Source organism: Agelaius tricolor, unplaced genomic scaffold, assembly GCF_023055355.1.
Source record: "Agelaius tricolor isolate 1412-34295 unplaced genomic scaffold, bAgeTri1.0.p SCAF_5, whole genome shotgun sequence".
Lineage (NCBI taxonomy): Eukaryota > Metazoa > Chordata > Aves > Passeriformes > Icteridae > Agelaius > Agelaius tricolor.
The window spans coordinates 30031873-30055019 of NW_027269265.1; the positions used below are offsets into that span (position 1 = coordinate 30031873).

Consider the following 23147-nt stretch of genomic DNA (forward strand, 5'->3'; position numbering starts at 1 on the left):
TTCTGAATTATTACTCCATTTTTAAATCCAGCTAAAAGTCTAATTTTAAAAATTGTGTATTTTATGCTACATTTTCAGAAAAGCAATTGTATTAAAAATATTTCCCTGCAGTCTTTAATTTGATTTACTTTATTTCCCAGTTATTTTTCCTTTCCTCTTTATTCTTGTTCTTTCTATTGCTAAAATGAACAAAAGAAGTAGTATAAAAAGAGACAACTTTGAAAAAAAGTGCAAAAAATTCAAAACATCTTTGATTTTCCTTTTATATATCAGATGGAGAGATTGTTCCATATTTCCTTTCAAAACAGGCTTTTATAAGGATTCTTTTATGTCAATGTAAAATACTTTATTTTCCTAATATCTAAGAGTGTAGGGTACTTCCGACAGATGCTGTGCTTTTGCAGATGAATTTTGGTAATATTTTTGAGGTGTTGAAAATTGTCCTCATCTTTGACAGTATGTTTGAATAGCTAAATGCTTTATTGTTAAAAATGCTTCCATTTCCATCTTGAGACCTTTTAGTTTCAGTACCTGCTTATTAGCTCTTATATTTATCTTATTTAATGTGATTAAATGAAGGTAAAACACATTATGTCATATCTTTTATTCTGATATTCAAATTGTTTGGAGATTTTAATCTGATTAATTTCCTCTGTTTCTTTTAAGGAGGTAAAACAGCAGCCTACATTCAACAATGATTACAGTGAAATCAGGGGTGAATTTGACCCTACCTCTCTAAATTTGCAAAATTAAACAGTTAAGTTTCTACTGAATTAAACAATTAAGTGTCTACTGAAAACTGATGTTCTTTGTCCGCAGTTACCTTTATTTTTTTAATTGTGAGGTACAGCCTTCCACATTTAGTACAGATCATCATAATCCATAAATTTTATGTCAATGGTAACATTTTCACTTTTGTCTTTACTAATATTTGATGGCAAAGATATAATTCTTCATCCATGATTTTAGAGATTTTAGGTGGTTCAGAAAAGAAAAATCAAAAATCTTGTGCAATGATACCTTTTAAAAAGTGACCTTGTCAAAGTGAGGCATTCTGACTTCAATTAAATTCAGTTGGTCCCATAGGTAATGCTGGAATATATTATGTTAGCTATTATAAGAATACTTTGCAAAAATAGTTTTAAAAAACCCTAAAAAAAACCCCATTTATGCTGTGCTGGTTTGTAAAAAAAAAAGAAGAAGAAGACTTTACCTTTATATTAAGTAACGGTTTATGAGGTCATTTTTGGAGTGTACTGTTACATAAAACATGAGGTCAGCAAGTAAAGGTAATTAAATTTTAGTAGGAGCAAGAGTCACCAAAGGGGTTTTTCTTTCATCCTACCCAGTCTAAAATACCCATACAATACATCATTAATATCCTTGAATTGTTAATTATTTCAACATGAATAGAAGTATCAGTGCTGCTAGCTTAATTTAATACCCTCCTGGAGATTCCTAAAGAATGGATTATTTCTTTTATTATTTTGTATATTCAGGAACAAAAAAACATCAAGAAAATCAACCTAAACATGGAAATACAGTTCAGAGGAAGCACCTGTTTTTATCCTGGATGAGAAATTTTCTCTGGAAATTTTCCATCAGAAAGTGCAATTCAACTCATTTCAAGTAAGTTCAGAGGAACAAACCTCTTTCCCTTAAGTTTTCTTGCAAAAAAGCCAATATTTTTCTCTTTTGCTCTTTTACTTAAAACTGTTTATTTAAAAATTTAATCAATTTTCTGTGTATCAGAGAAAATAGTATTTAAAATTTAGCATTACACTGTTTTTGTATTAATGAGAAACCCCAATTTTATCATAATAAAATATTTTAATTATCCTGAATTGGGATTTTATTTCCCAATAAGAATTTTAAAATTTGGAATTTTGAGGAAAATTTGAAGCAGAAAAAAATCAAAACCCTACATATGAAATCCCGGTGTTTTCCTTAAAGCTTATTAATTATTTTTCTACCAGTATCATTCAGTATTTCACTGCACAGTATGGGACCATTTACAATCTTAAAAAATAGGTGTTCTTGATTTACAGGAACACAGAGCACATGTAAGGCTTGCAAAACATTCTATTTTATGGAACTGTTCATTGGCACTTCTAAAGTTTAAGTGAGCTGAAAAATTAAGTTTAGTTTTCAGTCCTAATCCAACTGTGTTTCTCAGAAAAGAATATTCTTCATTTTCTTCCTCAGAATAACCTTTAATGCTCCGGAGAAAATTCAATTTTGGCAATTATATCTTTGAGATATCTAAGTCTCTACCTGCTATCTCAGTGCAAAAAGATTTTCTCTCCAATGGACTTTTAACTTTCAAAGAGGTGATGTTTAAGGAGGCATCAAACCATGTGCAAACCTGTTTTGACAACTAGATTTTAAAAACAATGGTGATTTTAGCAGATGTACAGTGTGGTATTGGATTTTTTAAAAAGATATTTTAACAGATAGTGGTTATAATTTTTAATTAATGTGGTGACCAATATATGTTTCTTTGTTTTGGTTTTACCATAGTAGATTTAGCTCCATAAATTGAGAGAAAGCTCTGGGTTTGTTTCTGGTAGATTGAGAATTGTACTGCGAAAGGAGAGTTTTATTTCTCTCTTTTGTTTGTGTTCTGATTTGAAAAACTTCAAGCAGCCAACGGTTTCAATAAAGATTTTTCCCCAGTCTGCAAGTAGAATTCCTGATAAGCATGATGAAGGATCTCATTGTAAGGATTTTATTTGTCTGCATTTAATGGTCGTATAAAAATAAACATCAGCTATGCTAGATTTCAGAAGAAATAACAGGATACCTTAACCATCTTCAGAGAAAGTGACTATCTAGTTCCTTTACATGCTCTCTGATAGCACAAATTTTTAAGCTGATGGATTTCCACTGTGGACTTGAAGCATGTTAAGTATTTATAGAAGAGATATATTGAATTCCCAGGGTATCTCAGTAGGAAGAGAAGAAAGTGCTTTGAATTCTGGTTGCAAGCCCTCATCTGATCCTTTTCCCTAATATTCCTCAGATCACTCCTTGCCACCCACACATACTGTGTTGCTTAGTAATTTCAGGTTGGTTGAAATTCCTATTGCTGTGACAACTATACATGTCTGTCTTAGAGGTACTACCTCCCCTGCCTCTGTGACTAGACTGGAGTTTAGTGTGGAGAGGTCAAGAGTGGAAAGAAATGTATCCCACTGCACACCCTTTCAGTATGTCCTTTAAAAAAACTGTATAAAATTCAATTTTCCTTTTTTTTTTTAAAAATAGCTAATAATTCATCATCAGTGACTAGCAAGGTCATTGTTCCATAAAGCTGCTAATGTCAAGTGGAGAAAACAAAACAAATTAATTCTGCATCTTTTAAATTGAAAATGCAACTGAAGTTATGAAAATAACACTTTCAATATAAATTAGTGCAAGTAATCTCAATAGAAGACAGGTGTTGTTTGACCAGCTTCATCTTATTTGGCATATGGGAATACTTTTCAGTCATGAGAAACATGGGAGCATCCTTCTCCATAACTGTACAGTAAGCATGAAGAATTTCAGTTTACGGCGCATGTAATATGAGCAGCTAAACTGGTAACACATTTTCATGATGGTACATTGTGATGATGACTGGACAAGTATTTTGTGATTTGATACTGCTTCTGGCAAAGTGAATGAATGCCAAGATTGCCAGAGCATCAAAGGAAACATTTTTAATTTAAGTATGCATGCTGAGATGCAGCTGTGCCAATACATGCATATTTATTGGATCTGGCCAGGAGGCAAATGCGCAGCTAATTAAACCATAGTAGTGCTGGCTAAGGTTTGATTCTAAAGGCCTGGGTTGTTGAAGGCTTAGCTAAGATGATTCTGGTGGATATAGAAGCAATTTAAAAATAAAATAACCCTAGGCAATGTTAAACTTGGACACTGATAACCTGGTAGTTAGTTTTCAACGGGATCAGGATATACTCTGGCAGTAGGCAAGCCTCAAGAAAATAATATTTACACTGCTTCCATTCAATTCCATGTTTTTGTTTGGGTAGCTACTAGTTGTTGCATCAGGATGCTATGACCAAGGTGTGCTTATGAAATAGTTTAGCTCATACTTCGGTGAGCCATGTTAGTTGAATTATAAACAGGACACCTACATCTTCCCAGGTGCTAGGAAACCTCTTTACATAAGTTTCTTCTCATTTACCAGCACATAACAGATAATCCAGTTTCAGAAAGTCCACTTCTATGGAAGTTTAGGTACAGTAGATTTTCTAACTATTCACTAATCTGTGAAAGTTTTGCAAGAAGATGTGCAGTATGATGTTTTTGGTTTCTGAAAGGAATGTCTGTGCACTTGAAACTGCACTTACCCCTGGCTAGCTCAATGGCTGACTCTCAGCCTGCATTGGACTTCCAGGCCAAATTTTAAACAAGTCAAAATTGCATTAAAATAATTTATTTATTGTAATTTACATTAAGTTTGAATCTTTATTATTCGAGGTAAAAACATCATATTAAAAATGAGAATTTATAATACTTTCATAATCCCAGGTAGGCAGCATCACCAGCCTCAGGCTTTAAAAGAGTCTGTTCTCATATTCTTCCTAATCGCAAGACTGACTTAAAATTACTGAAGTTTAAAAATAAATGCATAAAAATAAGGTTTTAGTATTATTATTGTGTTGGCATTTCAGCCTTAGGGTACACATTTTTAAGGGCTTCCTCCATGAACATGGAGGCAAGCGATACATTAAAAAAAATTAGTGAATAAAAACTGAGTTTAGAAACTAACATAATGATATGACTGTAGAAGCAGGAGTTGTAAGAAATGTGTAAATTCTTTCAATACAGACAGTAAAATCCAGAGAATTGGAGCAGGTATCCATTTGATTGGGATATTTTACCCCTTCTCATGGGATCTTATTCTACCTCTTCTTCCATAAGTACAGTTAGTAAATTAGTAATTGAATTTTTATCCCCCTTGAGCAGGCTGTAAGGAATTGTCCTATCTACTTCCCGACAGACTGTGTTCAGATCAACTTACTGCCTTGGAATGTAACTGAGAGAAGGAAGGGAGGAGACAGGAAGAAATAACTGAACATAAATTAAATAAACAAATAAATTCTGTAGCCTACTATAACCAAACCAAGACTGAGCATGATTTGTTCCTTCTGCTTGCCTATGTGAGTTGTGAGGGGATTTTAATTTTTTTTTTTTGACCTTACAGCATAATATGTGTAGTCTAGCAAACAGCTACTTTTCACAATGAGTTATTCTGAACAAATTGTTGATTAACCAGAGAAAATCAAACTCTGAGAACCAGTATCATTCCTTCTTAGTCACAGACTCCCAGCTTGTTTATTTAGTGTCACCCATAGTCTGTCATGGCTGACCTAAAACTATCATAAACAGCCACAATTGCAGCCAAGCATAAACAAAAATCTGAACTGAAGGTGCAAGGGGATTCCCATTCTAAAGATAAGATCTATTGCTGTAATAGCCCTTGATTATGATGACCAAATTAAAAAAAAAAAAAAAAAGAAAGAGAAAAAGAAAAAGACCAAACGGCAAATACACAGACACATTTCTGTTTATTTATACATGGAGAGAGGGAAAGAAATCATTTACAGAGAGGAAGACATATAGGGAATAGGGTTTCATTACATGTCAGTGTTTCTCAACAGTTTATAAAACATGATTTTGTGAAACTAAAGGTTTGCTTGTGGTCGTCTCTGTTTGCTTAATGACATTTTGTAAAGTGATAAAAATCACATGGAGATAGCAGAGAGAGAAAGGGAATCTGCCAGATGGTTATCTGTTGGTAGAGTGTTTTTCACCCTTCCTTCCACCTACAGCACAGAAGCCCTGGTTTTACACTGAAGACAGATTTGCATTAGAAGATACCACATATGAATAAAAATCTCATATATTATGCTTCAGGTGTGTGAAAGATTTGTAAATTGCTGGTGACACAGGTAATGAAGGTGACTCATGTGTGACAAAAGCTGACTAGTTATTTAAAAGATGTGGTTTTCAGACAACTTTCGATTTTCATTATAATCAGTTTCCCTGAATTCATAGGGGTTTCTTTAAAAATAGGGAAAATTAAAATAAGATTTAAACACAAACTTTGAACATCCTGATGTATAACCACTGCTACTGTTGTGGGAAAAACTGCTTGCACTCCTCTGCAGTCATGCCAAGGGCTTGGTCACTTGGCCATTTTAAAGGTCAGCTCCTGTCTTTAGCTTAATGCTCAGTATGTTACAAGGTTTCATTCCTTATTGTTTAAGTAAATTAAATCTTCAAAGCTCAAAACTTTAGTAGGGGTAGTTTTGGGAGTTTGTGCTTTAGAAGTAGTCTGGACTTTTATTAACATTTGCTGAGCAGATTAAAGGAGGGAAGAATAATAAAGAGATGACTCAACTAGTGTATTTTTTTTCAAAATGTGTAAATTCAAAGCTCTATTAGCAAATAGATGTCCTGAGAAATTTTATAAATATGCATATTTCAGAAATGATTTGGATTTGACCTATATTTCTTAAAAACTCCTGAAAATTTAAGTCCTTATTTTTTTTGCAATTAACAAAACCTTAAATATGTTATGGCTCAATTCTTCTGTATTTCCTCTCTATCTTTCTTTATTAATTTTATTATTTTTTATCAAGCTGCATTGACTATTCAGTGGCATCAATGGTCTATTCAATGGCAGCTCTTAGACCCTTAGAAAGTGCCCAAATGCTAGTCATGCATCATAGCTTCTCACATATTAGCAAAAAACCTGTTTGATAACTATAGAGCAACATTAACTTTCACTTGTAGTCCAACCTAAAAATTCTTAAATTCTTACCTATTAGTTTAGTCTGTCACCACTTTGGCACAGGCAATAACTATCTATCTGACCTTTCTGTTTGACTGGAGAGAACTGTATTGTTCTGTGTTCTGTATAGGAGAAATGCACAAAGTGTTGGGGGCTTAGGCATATTGATTAAAAAGCAAACAAACAAACCAACCAACCCCCTCCCCCCTTATTTGGTTTTAAAATTAATAAAAATTCTGCTTGGAGCTCATGTAAGGTATATCATATTTACTTGTTAATTATTCCTCTCTTTTCTTGCCCTGCAAAAGATATATCTTGATTCAGGCCATTACAACAAAATGCATTTGGGAGCCCTGATCTTAAAAGAACCTCAACCAACCAAAAAACCAACACAAACAAACAAACAAACAAAAGTGGATATGGGGAAGACATCAGAGAGTAGTATTTCATGGAAATTTCAAATTCACATTTTAAAATTTCCTGGCCAAGAAGAACTCTCTGGAAAAGTCCCTTAATGTAAAACCAGCATGCCTGTGCTGAATGTAAGCCCAGAAATACATTCGTAATGAAAGGGGCTTAGGAGGAATGTATTATGGAAGTGTTGAGCACTCATCTATTCTTATTTATTTCAGTATAGGGGTAGATATAATTTTGAGAAAAGCCATGAGGAATTTGTTGCTTAAATTTGTATACTCAAAATGAAACATTCTTTATAATTGTCATTGTAGACACTGTTATTTGGGTCTGCTGTGACTGTCCAATGTTCATCTGCTGACAAGGAAAATGTCTTCTTGAAATTGTGTGGGTTTTATTGACCCAGAAATAGATCTAGACTACTTTTGGTGGGTTAAATAAGGAAAAAGGAATTCTCTCTGGTAAACAAATCTCTGTAAGTCTGATATGAAGATCTCTCAGTATCTGCAAGCTGGCTGAAGGAATACATTGCTTCCCCCAGGGTGACATTACACCTTAACTGGCAGCAGTTTAGCCCAGGCTAGCAGGTTTTTGCATCAATCTGTCTTCCTGGGTTACTGACCAGGGCCAGGTTTGGCTGTAGACTTGAGTATTCTATTGAAAGAAAAAGCTTAGAAAGAATTTAGATATCAAGGTACTTAGCATGAATACATGCACTTTAATAAGTCGGCTGCAGAGAGGCAAATGCTTTGTGAGGGTAAAATGTCATTGCTATGGTTTTCCATAGGAGGAAATGTTAACCTTTGCTCTTCTAATACTTGCTGCTTCTGGTACATTTTCTCTATGAAGACATTTGTGAAGCTAGGAAAGATCCTGGAAGGAGAAGGAATTAGAACACATGCAAAGCTCAGTACAGAGGTGAAATACAAGCTTTCAGCAGCGTAGAGCCACAGTTCTGTACTGTGGCTGAAAGCTGTTCACCCTTGAAAGCTTTTCAGTGGTCAGGCTGAAATATGTATCTTGGTGAGTAACTAGTGAACAAGTGTCAGCAGCAGTAAAAATGCCAACACATTTCACAATTCTTTTGGCTTTCTTAACACAGACAAGCATGTTTACTGAGGTTTATTTTGCCAAGGTACTAAATTGATAATGCTGTGAATACCACATAACTATATGTTGGGTACTGACTCTATACCATTATTTATTCCAAAGCCTCAGAGTCAGTTCTTATTTACAAATAACTTGGGATAGCAAGCAGCTGATAAATAACTTTGCCATGCCATTTTTCAGCATGTAGAGTATCCTGCAGCTTTTGTAAATATATTTAGAATTACTTTATTTGCTATTTAGTGATTTAATTCTCCTACTTGCAAAGTATGATTTCTTTTGGCCAGTCTAGTAGCCTGTAGAGTGTATTCTTTTACACGCTGAGTGTATTCTTTTACAATGTCAAAAAATCACTATTATCTATGATTTTCAAATGGTGATTTGCAAAGAATGTGTTGTCCAAAAAGGCAGTGACTTCTCAGCTTTTGTTGCTACTTCTTGTTTTCAGCTGCCTCATTGCAAAAAGAAGTAAAAGCACAGCATTCAAATGGTGCTCTTCTTTTTAGCAAGTAATTGTTGGAATTGCCATGGACATGTAAAACAATTGCAAATGAAAAAGGAAGGAGCCCACGACAGAATCTCTTCTTTAAGACAGGTATTACAGAATATCACATCTGATTTCAACAATTTTTCTTTTTAAAAGACTTTCTTGAAGTTACTCAGACACTGGAAATATAATACAACTGTGTAATATTATTTACCTTTATTCACTCATAAAAGTATATAGAGAGAGTTTTGGTTCATAGTATTTGGGAAAGTCTTAAAAACAGCCAAACTTTGTGTTAGTTCATCTGCATTTAGTTTTAGTTCAATCTGTGTTTAGTTTTACTGTGGCAAACACAGCAAAGATATGATTTTATTTCTCATTAGTTATTTGGGATTATTCTGATCAAACTAGAAGAAAAGATTTGTTGCCTTTTTTTTTTAAGGTACATTTTAAAGTTATATTTCCCTGGTTTTAGAATTTTATAATTTGACAGGAAAAAAGTGATTTTGGTTGGAATTGCAGACAAGGTCTCAACTGCAAAAACACTTCACTCCAAATTTCAAAACACTGTGTCATATTCAAATAATGCAACAAATCATAATGAAACCTAATTAGAATGGGATCCCTCTTAAAATGGACAAGTTTCTTCAGGAATTCAGCACACTTTAAGAGACAGGCTGTGTTAGATCAGAAAGTTGTCAGTGCCTGTACCTCAGCGAGGCATTTCACCTCATGCTTACCTCAAATGTGTGACTTGTTCCTGGATCGTGAATGAATCTCAGAGTACCTTGTTGAGTTGAAGATTTAAACCCTGTGGTTCAATAAGAAATCCACTCTTTTTGCAGTTTCTGATAGACTTAGACTTGGGACAATATGAATATATACTAGAACCCAGCATTTTGTTAAACACTAATGTGATAAAATTACTAATTTATGTGGAAGCAATTCCTGGTATATGACCATCCCTCATTCTTCTCCTTTTCTTTATTAAATAGGCTTATTCATTCAGCCATATATGCAGACAAGGATGCTTCTTTGAAAAAAGAATTTATGTTGCTTGACATTCCTTTTATTCCATTAAAGTTGGATAAATAGGAAGGCTTAGTTTAACACAACAAGCCATATTCTAGTCTTGATAGACAAATGTCTCAGCAAGATATTCATCCACAACTGATGAGAAACTTTTTTTGGAACCTGTTTGTTCCAGAAATAATGTTCTTTGTCCACACCAAAATCCTTCTTCCTTCCATAAAAGAAAATCATTATAATAAACCAAAACATTTATTTCAAGTAAGTTTCCCAGACTAATCGTACTTGAAAATTCATGGCAGAATAATGAACAACAAAATTTCAGATTACAACTTTTGATTTAAAGTTTCTTTTACATATTGATCCAATGTAAAGAAACACAGCTGTTAAATTTTGAAATTTTCTCAGAAAAGCTTTTTCTTGGTTAATAGGTACAACAAATGTGAAACTTTTTAGAAAGTAAATAAAACAGTTTATTTCTCAGTTTCCCTCCTCTTCCCTTGTAACTCACTGCATAAACATACCTGCAAGCAGTTATAAAATAACATTCAACATCATATGAAGTTCTTTCCTAATACATGGATATTTTGTTCAGGCTGCAACTATGGTAAATATTTCTCTCCCTTTCTGCTCCCTCCCTACTCCAAATCTTGGGTGTTTTCTATGATTCTGTGTCATTGTGAGTAAAATGTCAATATGTGTAATGACACAGCACAGTGAAAACACATATTTTCATATTCATGTAAACTCATGTAATTGTAAATTAGGCTGTGCCACCCGCTATCATAACATACTTCATGTGAAAAGATGCTAAATTTACTTGACCTACTTTCATCTTCATGTTTAGGAAACAGGGTATAAGAAGTAAACAAAGTAGTTGTGCCTCATGCAGGAGATGATTATTGTTTGAATTTATGATTCATGCCTTGAGCAAAATTTTGTTTGTGGTCTCATTTGCAACCATAATTTATATCTTTACTAGGGATATAGCGTGTATTTGGGAGGTTATATATTAGGCATGCTTTGTACTGGAACAGTATTCTAGCTTTGGGTACAGTATTTTCTAGGTTTCTGGTAGGTATAAAATTTTTTGGCATAACATTTATTGTAGTAAATATGGAATTTTTTTTGGAATTGCAATTCCCCTTAGGAATGTCCTATTATATTTACATCAATGCACTTGCTACAGCTAGATCAAGCTAGTATTTAAAAGAGTTGCTAATCCTACAAACAATGAGTTATAAATGCAAGAATTTTCTTTTTCAGTATTTCCTAGCCACAGTGTTCAGTTTCTAATAATGAGTGTTTCATTTAAGTAAATTTTATTTTATTTTCATTTAACCCAATCTAAACCAAATATAGTTAAAAATTTCTGGAGTCCAATGAAGTCATCTTTTCAGAGAAGGATGCTGATTACAGATTTGTTCTATTATCTGGTAAAGCAGACTGAATAAACTTAGACCTGTTCAATGAAAATCTATGAAGAATGTAAATTTGGAGAAAAAAATCACATGGGGGAACAATAAATAATAGATTGCCTAATATATAATACTGCATCACCACAAAGAGTCATTACAAAATGGACTTTTCTATCTTCAATGTTTATGAATCTATTATTCTCTTTGGATTGCTGTTTACTGAGACATTCCTGTGAGCTGTCAGATAAAGTCACAACCCATAGAATCACAGATGATATGCCTGATCCTTTTTATTTATTTATTTTTTTTAATGCATCTTTCCTTCCAAATGCAGATTCTTTACAGATAAAATCTGGTTTTGAATTACAGAAATACAGTTACTAACCCTCAGGTAGCAGGACTGCAATAATTTCACCTTTGTGTTTTGTCTTTCAGAAGGTAGAAAATTCTAATTCTAATACCCTGAGGAGAAAGGGGGTTTTAATTAGCCATGGGGCATCCATGGAAATCTATACTGCGGGAAGACTGCACATGGATCCTGACACCTCCAGCAAAAAGACAGAACGTCTGACCTTGTCCCAGAATTTCTGAATTTCTTACTGTCTGCCACAATACCTAATTCCTAAAAAGAGTAGTTTTCAGGAACTGTCACTGGTCTCCTTTTCTTTCCCTAAATCATAGTAGTAAAATTTAATGAAAGCGATGTGTGTTGTATTCAGTATCTACTAGTTCTACAACTAGTCATGCAATTCTTTCTTTCACCTTCTAAATCTGTGGAGTCCTGACTTCATTAAATGATTAAGGAGACCTTAGACCTGACATGGTGCCCAAGAAGAATGCAGTGAAGATCTCTACTTGTACCTTTAATACTCTTTAAGCTCGGGAAGAAAACCAGAGCACTCAGTATCTAATGGGAAGTGAAAGGCAAAATGTTTTGCCTTCTTGTCCTCTTTCCAACCTTCCACTCCACTACTGTGGAAAAAAAAAAAACAGGGTTGCACAGTGGTGGTCAAGGTGGAGATAGTGACCCATTTTTCCTCAAATGGGAATCTAGGATCCATCCTTGTTCTGCTCCTTAAGAGAACTGAGAAGCAGCAAGTCTCAGCAAACTCATGTTACTCAAAGACATTGATACATGAGAGAGTAGAGTCTTACTGACTAGTCTAAAGGAGCATGCCAAATTACTTTTCAAAGACAGAATCATTTCACCTACTTGTGAGAGCTAAATTTCAAGAATATTAAAAGGAAGAAAATTACTGCATGATAGGGAGCTGCCATTGTAATATGTGCTGCTTAGTGCTTGAACATTGTAACTGTCAAGCTGATTCTATTATGAAAAAGGGAGTAATTTAACATTATTTAATATTCACAATATGCACATATTGAATGGAAGTGTATGTAGAATGTAAGGCCCTATTTCAGCATAAATGAAATTTTAATCACAGGAGTACTTCTATTGGTTTTAATAGAATAACTCTTATTCTCACTTTTATGCATGTGCATAATAAATAAGAAATTACTAACGAATACATTTAAAAATCACTGCGGTATTACTTTCAAGAAAATATAGAAGATATTCTAACTTCTCAAGTGCTTCTTACTCAGTTTGTGGGATTGATTCTCCATTCCACATTGTCAACCAAGGCCGGTTTTATTCTGTTAGCTATATCAGGGCCTTCCTTTGGTACATGGGTAGCATGAAAACAAATGAGAACAAAATTTAGTTTAATTGGGGTATTTCCCAAGTACTGAAGATTAATGCCATCATAGCAAGTTAGCTGACTGGTGCTCAGATGAGAAAGATGGAAAACGTAGGAGGATTCTACAGTGTGTAACTACAGTCAGTTCTACAGTGTGTAACTGTAGAACTGACTACTTTGCAGATTGATGCTTGAAATGTACAAGATGTGGCAAATAGTATAATGATTTACCTTAATGTTCTGGTACAACACATTATGAACATCAGTCGCTTTGGAAAGGTGCTCAAAAACCCCTGTAGGTTCTCCAAGGATCTACAGATAGCCAATAATTTATAGAAATTCTATCTGGTTTGGAGCCTGTCTGCCAGCACCATTTTTGTCTACTTTGAGTCCTGTCAGGTTTCTGCTTCGGCATTTTGTTCAGTGATGGCAACGTGATATGCAGAGATATCTTTGGGAGTAGAAAGTGGCACCTAAGATTTGCTCACCCTTCTGTTGTCTCCAGCCCCTCCATGGCTGCATAGGTAAGAGCCTACCAGCTTATTCTCTACCGCACCCTTTTCATCTTGCTTTATTTACTGTATAACGGTAAAGCATTGGCAGATTAGTTGAGGAATATTTTATTTTATTTTATTTTATTTTATTTTATTTTATTTTATTTTATTTTATTTTATTTTATTTCATTTCATTTCATTTCATTTCATTTCATTTTATTTTGTTGAGAAGTAAATCTGTTTAAGGGCTACTTTACTCCAGCTAGGTGAACTATCTTCTTAGGACAGTAATATTGAAAAGGGAGAGAACTTGCCAATAGTGACAATAAAATAGCAATGCTGATTTATTATATGAAATATGTATAATTTAAAAATTGAAATACCATGAAAAGACCAAATTAAAGGTGTAAATACAGGTGGTTATCCTCCAACAGATTTTAGAAAATTAGTTTTCTAGACTATCATGATATTTTAGTAGTAAGTGCTAATATTAGGAGAATGACATGAAGAGATCTGAAGGCATTAGGTCTAATCACCCATGTTTCTTCCATAGAATAGGAAAATTGTGGCAATATCTCTTAAATGACAGGCTTAAATATCTGCAATAGCAGTGTAAATTTTGGACTTCAGCAAGTATATTTAATGTTACTGCCTTTACATAATTACCTTAATGTGAAGAAAGGCATATTATGCTCCATTGCTCCTTGTGTGTGCTTTAAGGAAAAAAAAATCTTTCTATAAAAAGCTTCTTAGTTTTAATTGAGCAAAAGAGTTCATATGGGGTCTGGAGTTGCAGCTCATCATTTCTGTAGACAGGTTAGGTTGCTGTGTGATGATCCTAATTAAATTATATAAAAGCATTGAACTAGATAAACCAAAGTAGCCGCTCCATCAGTTCAGCAGGTGAATCGAGCCTGTGCAGGAGCCTGAATTTGCTCGCACGGCTGAGCGTGCCTGGAGCCTGGAGCTGGTGTTGGCGCTTTCGGTCCATAGGTGGCAGCATTGTCAGCGTTTGTGGCGGCTCGGGACGCTTCCAGGAACTCCGTGCGCTCTCCAGACCTCCCCCACTCACAGCGCTGTGCGATCGGGGCCGAGTTAACATCATTACATACTCACGTCAGGGGAAATAAAATGGACTGAAGCGTTTGGGCCAAAAATTAGGCTGTGCTTCTTCGGAGTTTTATCCTTTTCCTTTTCCTTTTTTCCTTTTCGCTTTGCTTTCTCCTCTCCTCTCCTCTCCTCTCCTCTCCTCTCCTCTCCTCTCCTCTCCTCTCCTCTCCTCTCCTCTCCTCTCCTCTCCTCTCCTCTCCTCTCCTCTCCTCTCCTCTCCTCTCCTCTCCTCTCCTCTCCTCTCCTCTCCTCTCCTCTCCTCTCCTCTCCTCTCCTCTCCTCTCCTCTCCTCTCCTCTCCTCTCCTCTCCTCTCCTCTCCTCTCCTCTCTCTCCTCTCTCCTCTTTTCATACTGAGATTTAAAGGTCATTTTCATGTGAATGCACCAAAATCTCCACCTGATCTAAGGAAAAGAAAAAACCCACAAGACTGAGTGAGACACTGTCTGTACAAACTTGACTTGGCATTCTTTGTTATGGAAAACAGAACCTTATTGTGAAATGATCTTCCCTAGTGGAGAAGTACATTCTGTGGGAGTCATTACTCTCTCAGGCTTAAAATTCATGACTTCCAGATTTCTCGTGTGTGCATTTATTTGGTTCAGGACAGAGATTTTGGGAGAGATTGGGGTGGTAGGTGTGGGGGTTTGTTTTGTTTTTGGGTTTTGTAGGGGTTTTTTTTGTTGGTTGGTTTTTGAGAGCTCTAGCAGTCCCGGTCATTGGATGAGTCCTGTTTCCACTGATCTTTTGGCTTACTATCAAAAAGCAGAAAAAAACCCCTCCATTTCACAATACTTGAAGATTTTTTTCAAGATAACATGACATTGAGCATCAATTTCCCTTTAAAAAAGTTAGCAGAACTATTGGAGCACTGGACATCAGAAAGACTAGGCAGTGATCCCTTTTGCATTACATATCTTTTTATGTACTATTTTCATTACATTTTTCTTCCTGTGCCATCTTCTTTGATGTTGTAATTAAAGACATCATGAGGTCATACATTTTTACTCCTTATTCCCTTTTCTCATTCTTCTTTCATTTCCCCTGGGAAGGAAATTCTGAAGTAGAGGTTGAAAAAATGGTTTCAGTATTAGAGAAAATATAAGCCAAAGTTGTTTCCTTAATAAATATAATTAGATGTATATATTGCATTTTCAAGAGCTAGTACTGATGTTGGGACCAGCTCCTTAAATAAAATAGGACCTCTGTAGTCTCTGGAGAGAACATGCATAAAGCAAAGTAAATGATTTTCTGTCAACACTAAGTAGACAGGTGCTTACATTGAACAGCATTCTAATATGTCGCTGAATATTTATGTCTTCTTTTTTGAATGCATCGCCCATGAATGTCACAGCTGTCAAACGTCTGTATACAAGAAGATAAAAAATGAAATTAATAAAAGGCAGATCAACATTTCATTTGTTTAGGCCACTTTTTCATACAGCATTTTACAGAGGTTAGTGATGTTGAGATGCTTGGGTATACTGGCATATTCTAAGGGCTGAGTGAAATGCAAAGCAGTTAGTTGTATTTTGTGTATGCCTAGGTATATTTCCTATTATTTAACCAAGACATTATCAGTGAAAATAATGACTCAAAGTTCTAAAAGGTTGTTCCTTTTTCCTCTGTCCATTTTCTTCATGGATGGGGATCCTGTAAAGTTTTGACAGCTCACTACTGCCATAAATAGAAGCTTTTTTGGTGAAACAAATTCTGAATCAAACTCTGCAATGTGCAGGGACAGGTGAGCCATCACTGCTGCCTGAAAACAGTTAATGGAGAATAAATGCAGTCCCAAAATAGTTCCAAAAATGAAAAGACTATGCATGTTAAAGTTAAGTTGCCCTTCATGGCTAACTGTGAAGATGCATCAATGCATCTTTGCAAAAATTTTAACATCTTAATGTTAGCATGACTTTCATTTTATACAGAATGGCACAGAGAGAATACGAGGAAAAACCCTAAATGGGCATAGATCAGCATTATTCACCTTGTATCCAAATAAAGTAGATTAACATGTGTTTCCCACTGAAATACTTTAAATGCTCCTTGGGTTTAGTGGTGCTTTCACTGCAGGCCAGTTGGCATTCACACACTCAAATGTAGATGCCAGAGGTTGGATACCTCCTTTTTGTCTATATTCCTTGCTAATTACTTTGTTGTAAGGTTTCAAGTTACCTTTGAAAAGCCTCAAGACTTTCTTACCATCTCCCACATGAGCTTAGTAGACAGACCACTTTCCAGTCAAAACAATTCAACATATCATTCAAACTGAGTTATTCAAGCTATTGCAATACAAAGAACAATGGACAATGTTCTCAAAAAATTTAAATGATGCACAGAGGTTTGTAGCATTACTGTGAAAACATCAGCTTGGAATCATATAATCAAAGAATGGTTTGGGTTGGAAAGAACCTTAAAGTTCATCTAGTTGCAACCACCCTGTCATGAGCAGTGATTAACTTCAGAATTTTTTCTCAATGTAGCTGTTAAGACTAATGTCCAGAGTTTCTGTGATACATGGATATCCCACGTTCTGGAGCCTCTCCACAGGAGAAAGTGCAGCTAGAATTTGTGCAGGCAGGCATATGCTTGAAGCACAGCCATAGCAAAATGAAGCACACAGCCATAACAAAAGCTATATTATGCTTTCATCATAAATTTTCTGTCAGACATAAACTAAACTGCTCCTTGGCAGCTCTTATCCCTCTCAGAAAATTTGTCCTAAGCAATCATCAGCAGAGGAGACAGCATGCAGAACTGAGTAAACCAGTACAGAATACCAGGACCGAGGACATCAGGGCCGATGAAGTGCTGCAGTTGGCTATGAGACGAACAGATGCTTGAAGGAAACTAGCAATAAGTCAAAAACGTTTCATAAAAGCATATCTCCCAACAGATTCCAGTAAAATATGGGACTGCTTCTCCTGCAAGCTGTATATGGAAATAGCTGGAAATCTTTAGATCTTGCATGCATTTTCCATAGAGATACAATTCTTGCTGTCCATTCCAGCTACAGATCCTAGAAGGAGATGATATTTGGAAACATCTACATCAGGAACTGGTTTCAAAATCAGGCTAGCATTCTTACTGTTTTATTTCCAGAAAACAGGTAGAAGAGTCCTTTAATTGTCCTTAAATATTTCTTAGCTGATAACAGAATACATGTTTGTGATTTCAGGATATGACTAGCATTTGTTTCAGCTTTGAAAGATTCAGAAGATGGAGATTTTTTAGGTTTAGCTATTTACTAGAAATAATTTAGAGGACACTATGGTCTTACAGAGATAAGCATGGAAATACTGTACTGTTTGGCTCTTTCTGGCATAGCAACCCTTAAAATGTGTTGTTACTTTCGCTGTTGGCAAATAAGGCCAATGCAGAAATGCATAAAACTGAGAACAGAAGATACATTAATTTGGTAAAAATCTGAGGTTTCTTTTATCCCAATTAGTGTTATAATTTAGAAAATAAAAAAAATTGGTGTCATCAATAAGATAAATACAGAAACAAGAGGAAAAAAATTCCATTCTAAAAGTATGTATGCCACAATAAACTTCTTCATCTAGAGTTAAAGAATATTTTTTAACAGGAGCTTCTTTAAAACTATCAATTTCACTTAGGGCTTGTTCAATCAAAATCTTTTCTTTGGTGATGTATATTGGATGTACATTTCTCCTGTGGTTACATTTCAAGATATTTAGGATATTATGTGAAGTCAGAGTGTTATCATTTTGACTAAATATATCACAGTAGCAACATAACATAAAAACCCCAAGCTTCACTGTTGAGAAATGGACTTTTCCAGGAACATTGGAATAACACATATAGTTTCAGAAATAGACAACATTTGATGCATTGCTATGTGAAACTACTGTGTTTTTATCTTTGGGAATTACTATGATTCTTGCCTGAAAAATTAATATAGAGATCTGTGGGCTACTGAACTCAGACTCACAGGCATAACTAAGGGGAAAATATCTTGATAAGAAAGGATGAGCCTTGCAATTGAAAATGCTTTGAATAAAAATGCTGCTACCTTTCAAAGAAGATATTCCCAACAATATCTTGAGGTATTTGCCGTAATTTGCCTCTTTCTCTGCAACTTATTCTATTTTACCTAGCAAATTTTTCATTGAGATCAGATCAGAGATGAGTGATGCCTTAGGTTGCAGAGAAAAAGTTTCAAATTTCTTTGTGTCTGATTTCCTTTGCTCTCAATATACACTGAAAATAGGTTCTGACATTTTAAATGCAAATTTCTTTTTGTTTTAAAAATGTTGACTTTCTGAGTATCACTTAAAGGAGAAAGAACTATTTACTGATTTGCTTTCCATATGTTTTAGGTGAAATCTGTTCTACCAAGGTAGTACTGTGATGAGTTGTTTCTCAATGCTGAGAAGTCCCGTGTTAGCCTAGGCCTGGATTTCTCTAGAGTAGCAGTTTATTTTTCCTTCTGACCACAGCAATTCTGGGCCTCCAGAAGGGGAAATCTGGGGTTCTTGCTCCTCCTTAGCATCCCCCTACTCTCACTGACATCAGGATGCTCTGCAGCAGTAACATGTCCTGTATCTCAATAGGATGGAGGCAAGTTTGTCTGCACTGGAGTGATACTTTGCTATTAACTTTAAAGGATTTTATATATTTAAGCCATGTGGGTAACTCCAGGTAACTGTTTAGGCTTTATTTAAATGAGTGTGACTTAGGGGCTTCAGGCCTCCACTAGAACCAGTATAGGGGAAATTGTGCCACATTTCAACTGGGCTACAGTGCAAGCACTGTTTCGCCTCCCAGATTAGTTCTCAGTCCCTTCCAATAAATTGCCACTGACACCATAAAATACCAAATAATCCATTGAGAATATTTCTTTGTGTAATGAAATCATATCTAGGTTGAAATTCCATTAATTTAAATAATTGATTCATTGTTAATTCCAAATATGTTGGTCACAAAAGTTTCAGTGGACCATAAAATTGAAAAGGGATCATTTGGGTCAAACATGATGTTTAATTTAACAATAAAAGAATTGTTTAAATTATATTTCTTCTTAGACCAATTTTATTTTCCAAATAACTGGGGAAAAAATGAGGCTCATTTTGTTTCCATGATTCTGTTCTTTAAACAGCCATTATGGATTAAAAGTCCTTGTCACTAGCTCTATTTAGAACATAAGTCCTGTTAATAGAGAAACCTTTGGTAGTTCTGGACAGGATGTGAAAGAATGATGATGAAAGTAATTGAAACTTCAAGGAGGGAGAGAGTAAGTAACAATGTAATTACATGAATTGGAATTATTCCAGGTCCCTACAACTAGAAAATGCCAAAATGCTACTTAGCAAGATATTTCTATTAAAAAATTATAAAAGTTTCTACATTTGTGCAGCAGCAAATCTTCAATCTTTAGCGTTCACTCTGACTGACCTTCTATTCCCACCTGGGCTAAGTAACTTCCCCCTCCTTCAAAGGAATGCTTTAAACTGGTCTATTCCCGAAAGAGAACAATGCCTTTTCCGGGAAATCTTCAGCCATTTTCACCACCACATTGACTTTCCTGTTTAGAAACAGATCCCCAGTGAGCAAAATTCCTCCACATTAAAATCACACCTAATTTAATTTCCAGCTTTCAAGAAAAATACATACATTCAATATATTTCTACTTATGGTGCTTTTATAGTAAAACTTTATTATACAGTCTAAAGATATATTGGACCAATTGCTATCAACCATTACACGATAATGTTACAATAATATTGCAACCTATTATATTATATTAATTACACAAATAACTCTCCACTGGCATAATCTCTTCCTTAATGGATTTTTCCCTACTAGTGTTTACCAAGTTCTAGAAGTTCCAAAATCTATTGCAAACTCTGGAGTAAATTACATCCATAATTATGTTTATAGTACAGTATATAAGACTTTTGTGTATAAATACTTAACATGTATTGTAACACATAAATTGAAATTCTTTTATTTTATCCAGTGTTCCGCACTATATAGAAACTGTTGTGGTGGTACAGTGCATATTTCAAATCATAGAAAAGAGGATCTTCACTGATCTGAATATATTTTAAAAACTGTACCTCCTCAATCTCTACTGTTATAAAAGGAATTGTAATGATACCATGAAAATACGTGGTTAAGACAGATTTGTAACACGATGCTTCAGCAAGTATGAAGAGACATAGAACATTTTTGTGTATGCTACTTTAAACTCATTCTTCCTGGGAGAGTGACAATAATTTAATGTCAAAAATCCATTTACTGTGATTGGTACTTGGGTTGTTTTAGAGGAAAAACAGAGGTAATAAATCACATTGTCCTGGAATATCCTTATTTAATTTTCCAGTTAAAATCTAAACATTTGTAGTTATACATATTTGCTAACTCTGGTATGGGACTGGGCCTATTTCATTCCAAGCAGTAACAGTTAGTGTGTGTTTTAGAAATGTGTTTTAGAAAACACATTTAAACACATTAAAATTCAAATATTCAAAATTTCAGGGCTGTTGGTCCTCCTGAAAGTGTACCATGGGATACTTTAAATTGCATTTGTTCTAAGTCTGAAGAACTACAGTTTTAATAGAAAGTATAAAAGATGAAAACTACTGGGTTTGGCAACAGCTACCTTGTGTTTGCACATATAATTTTATATATATATTTAAAATACATAGAAGAAAGTCTATAATTCTTCTGAGAAATATTTCTTACATTGTCCTCAACTTTTACAGGTTAATCAAATAGAATACATTGTTTAGCCAAAGAAATGTTGAATATTCTAACCATCTGTCTATTCTAGTGTTAAGGGAAACAAAGAGAATTAGGAAAACATGAGCAGCAGAAAAAAGAGTCAAGAGTGCTCTTTACTGATGGCCAGGTTTTAATTTTTCTGCCAGGATTTCAATTTGCAAATACGCAACCTCATAAAATTATTCAAATAATGCCTAGTTACTGACTATTAAGAAAGAGGAAGGATGGTTCTGATGAAACAAGCAGGTTGTTTGATGTTGGTAGCAAAAGAGCATTGTCAAGGCTTTCTTAGTGTTGGCTTGTATTTAACACTACTAAGCCGGTTTATACAGTACTTGGTTCATCAGAGACAAAATTATATTTTGCAACATCATAATAAATGAAGAGAATGTGAAGAGTCATTTTTTTAAATTTCATGTGATTGTACTTTTTATAGATAGCCTGGTTACCTCATAGTTATTGCTCATTTTCGTGATCAAATAGGTATTTTTGCAAAATTAAAACTGTTTTCCAGGTTGTACAGAAACTGCTGCATACTGCCAAAAAGTTAGAAAAATTTTTTTCCTACAATTTCCTAAAAAACCAAATTCTTTGTTGTTATTCTTTTGTTAACTGCAATTATTTTGGAATTGCATTTGTAATACCTTAATTCAATTTTACACACTGCCTTTGCCATTGCACTCAGTGCATTCACTTTGGAAAAACAATGACCTGAGTTAACTTGGACAAGATCTAAATGTCTGGCTTCGGGAAAGCTAAATATCTAAATATTTCAATTTGCAGTTAGGAAACCACTATACCAGCATGTCTGTGAAATACTGCAGTCAATGCACAGTAAAAGCTCACAGATTTTAATTTTGAGGGTGGAGAAAGGAAGAAAAGAATAAATTTTTTTTAAAGGGTAATGAAACATGAACACAAAGTTTATGCTCTCCTCTCACTAAAAATCCCAGATGTATTGAAGTGGTTTTTTTTTTCAGAAACTGTAATGTAATTAATTCACTTTTTTCCCAAGCTCTGGCTAGGACATTGCCATATTTCATCTCTGCTTTTCTGAACGCTTCCCTTTCTTCCCCCAAAACAACTTTTATTTCTTAAGAAAAGACACTGGAACACACTCTGTTGTAGTTCTGTAATATTTCAGCAAAGCTGTTTGGATTTTACTTGATTTATTGTAAGTGGTTTTGGGTTTATATTGTCGGAGCTTTAAAATGCAAAATCTTCACATAGGGGATGTTTTCATATGTTCATGTGACTGATTTCCCACTACAGTTTTAAATTATATGAGTTTTACAGAAACTTATTTACCCATATCCTGAGAATCTGTCATATAAATACTTTTATTGATCTGAGTTTTGGTGCCCAATTAAAGATACTCTCAACGGATGGAGGAATTATCATCAAAGTCCATGGATAATGGCTTCTAAATGAGCTGCTGAAAAGACACTTGACCAATTTCACTGGTTTTAAGACATATTCACCACAAATTTTCTAGAAAATATTCTACACTTTTAGGACAGGAGGTATGTACTGCACATTGAAGAAAAAAAGCATTTAATAAAATATAAGTAACATTTGATAATCCCTGTGTGAGAAGAGGTTGTTTTCTAATGAAAAAAGAAAAATCATGTAGGATGCTCTGAAAAATGGATGAATAACTAAGTGAAAATAGAGTCTAGGATATCCCTACTTCAGATTTCAACCCTTTTCAATGTTTTGCAGAAATAAAGACATCTGTATACTTAGAATGAGATCTGCTTTCTGACAAAGAGGAGTAATTTTGACTTAAAACCAGTGGAGTCTTTGTACAAGAGGAAAATTTCTCTTCAGCT

At 34.6% G+C, this 23147-nt stretch overlaps 1 long non-coding RNA gene across 1 annotated transcript in view; it reads left to right on the forward strand.

The window, feature by feature from the left end:
• The window catches only part of LOC139590010 (uncharacterized), a 220134-nt gene that overhangs the window by 71894 nt on the left and 125093 nt on the right, over positions 1 to 23147 (forward strand). Inside the window, exon 7 of the long non-coding RNA XR_011679195.1 lies at positions 1500 to 1629. This is a non-coding gene — a long non-coding RNA (uncharacterized lncRNA). The remainder of the gene's footprint in view (positions 1 to 1499; positions 1630 to 23147) is intronic.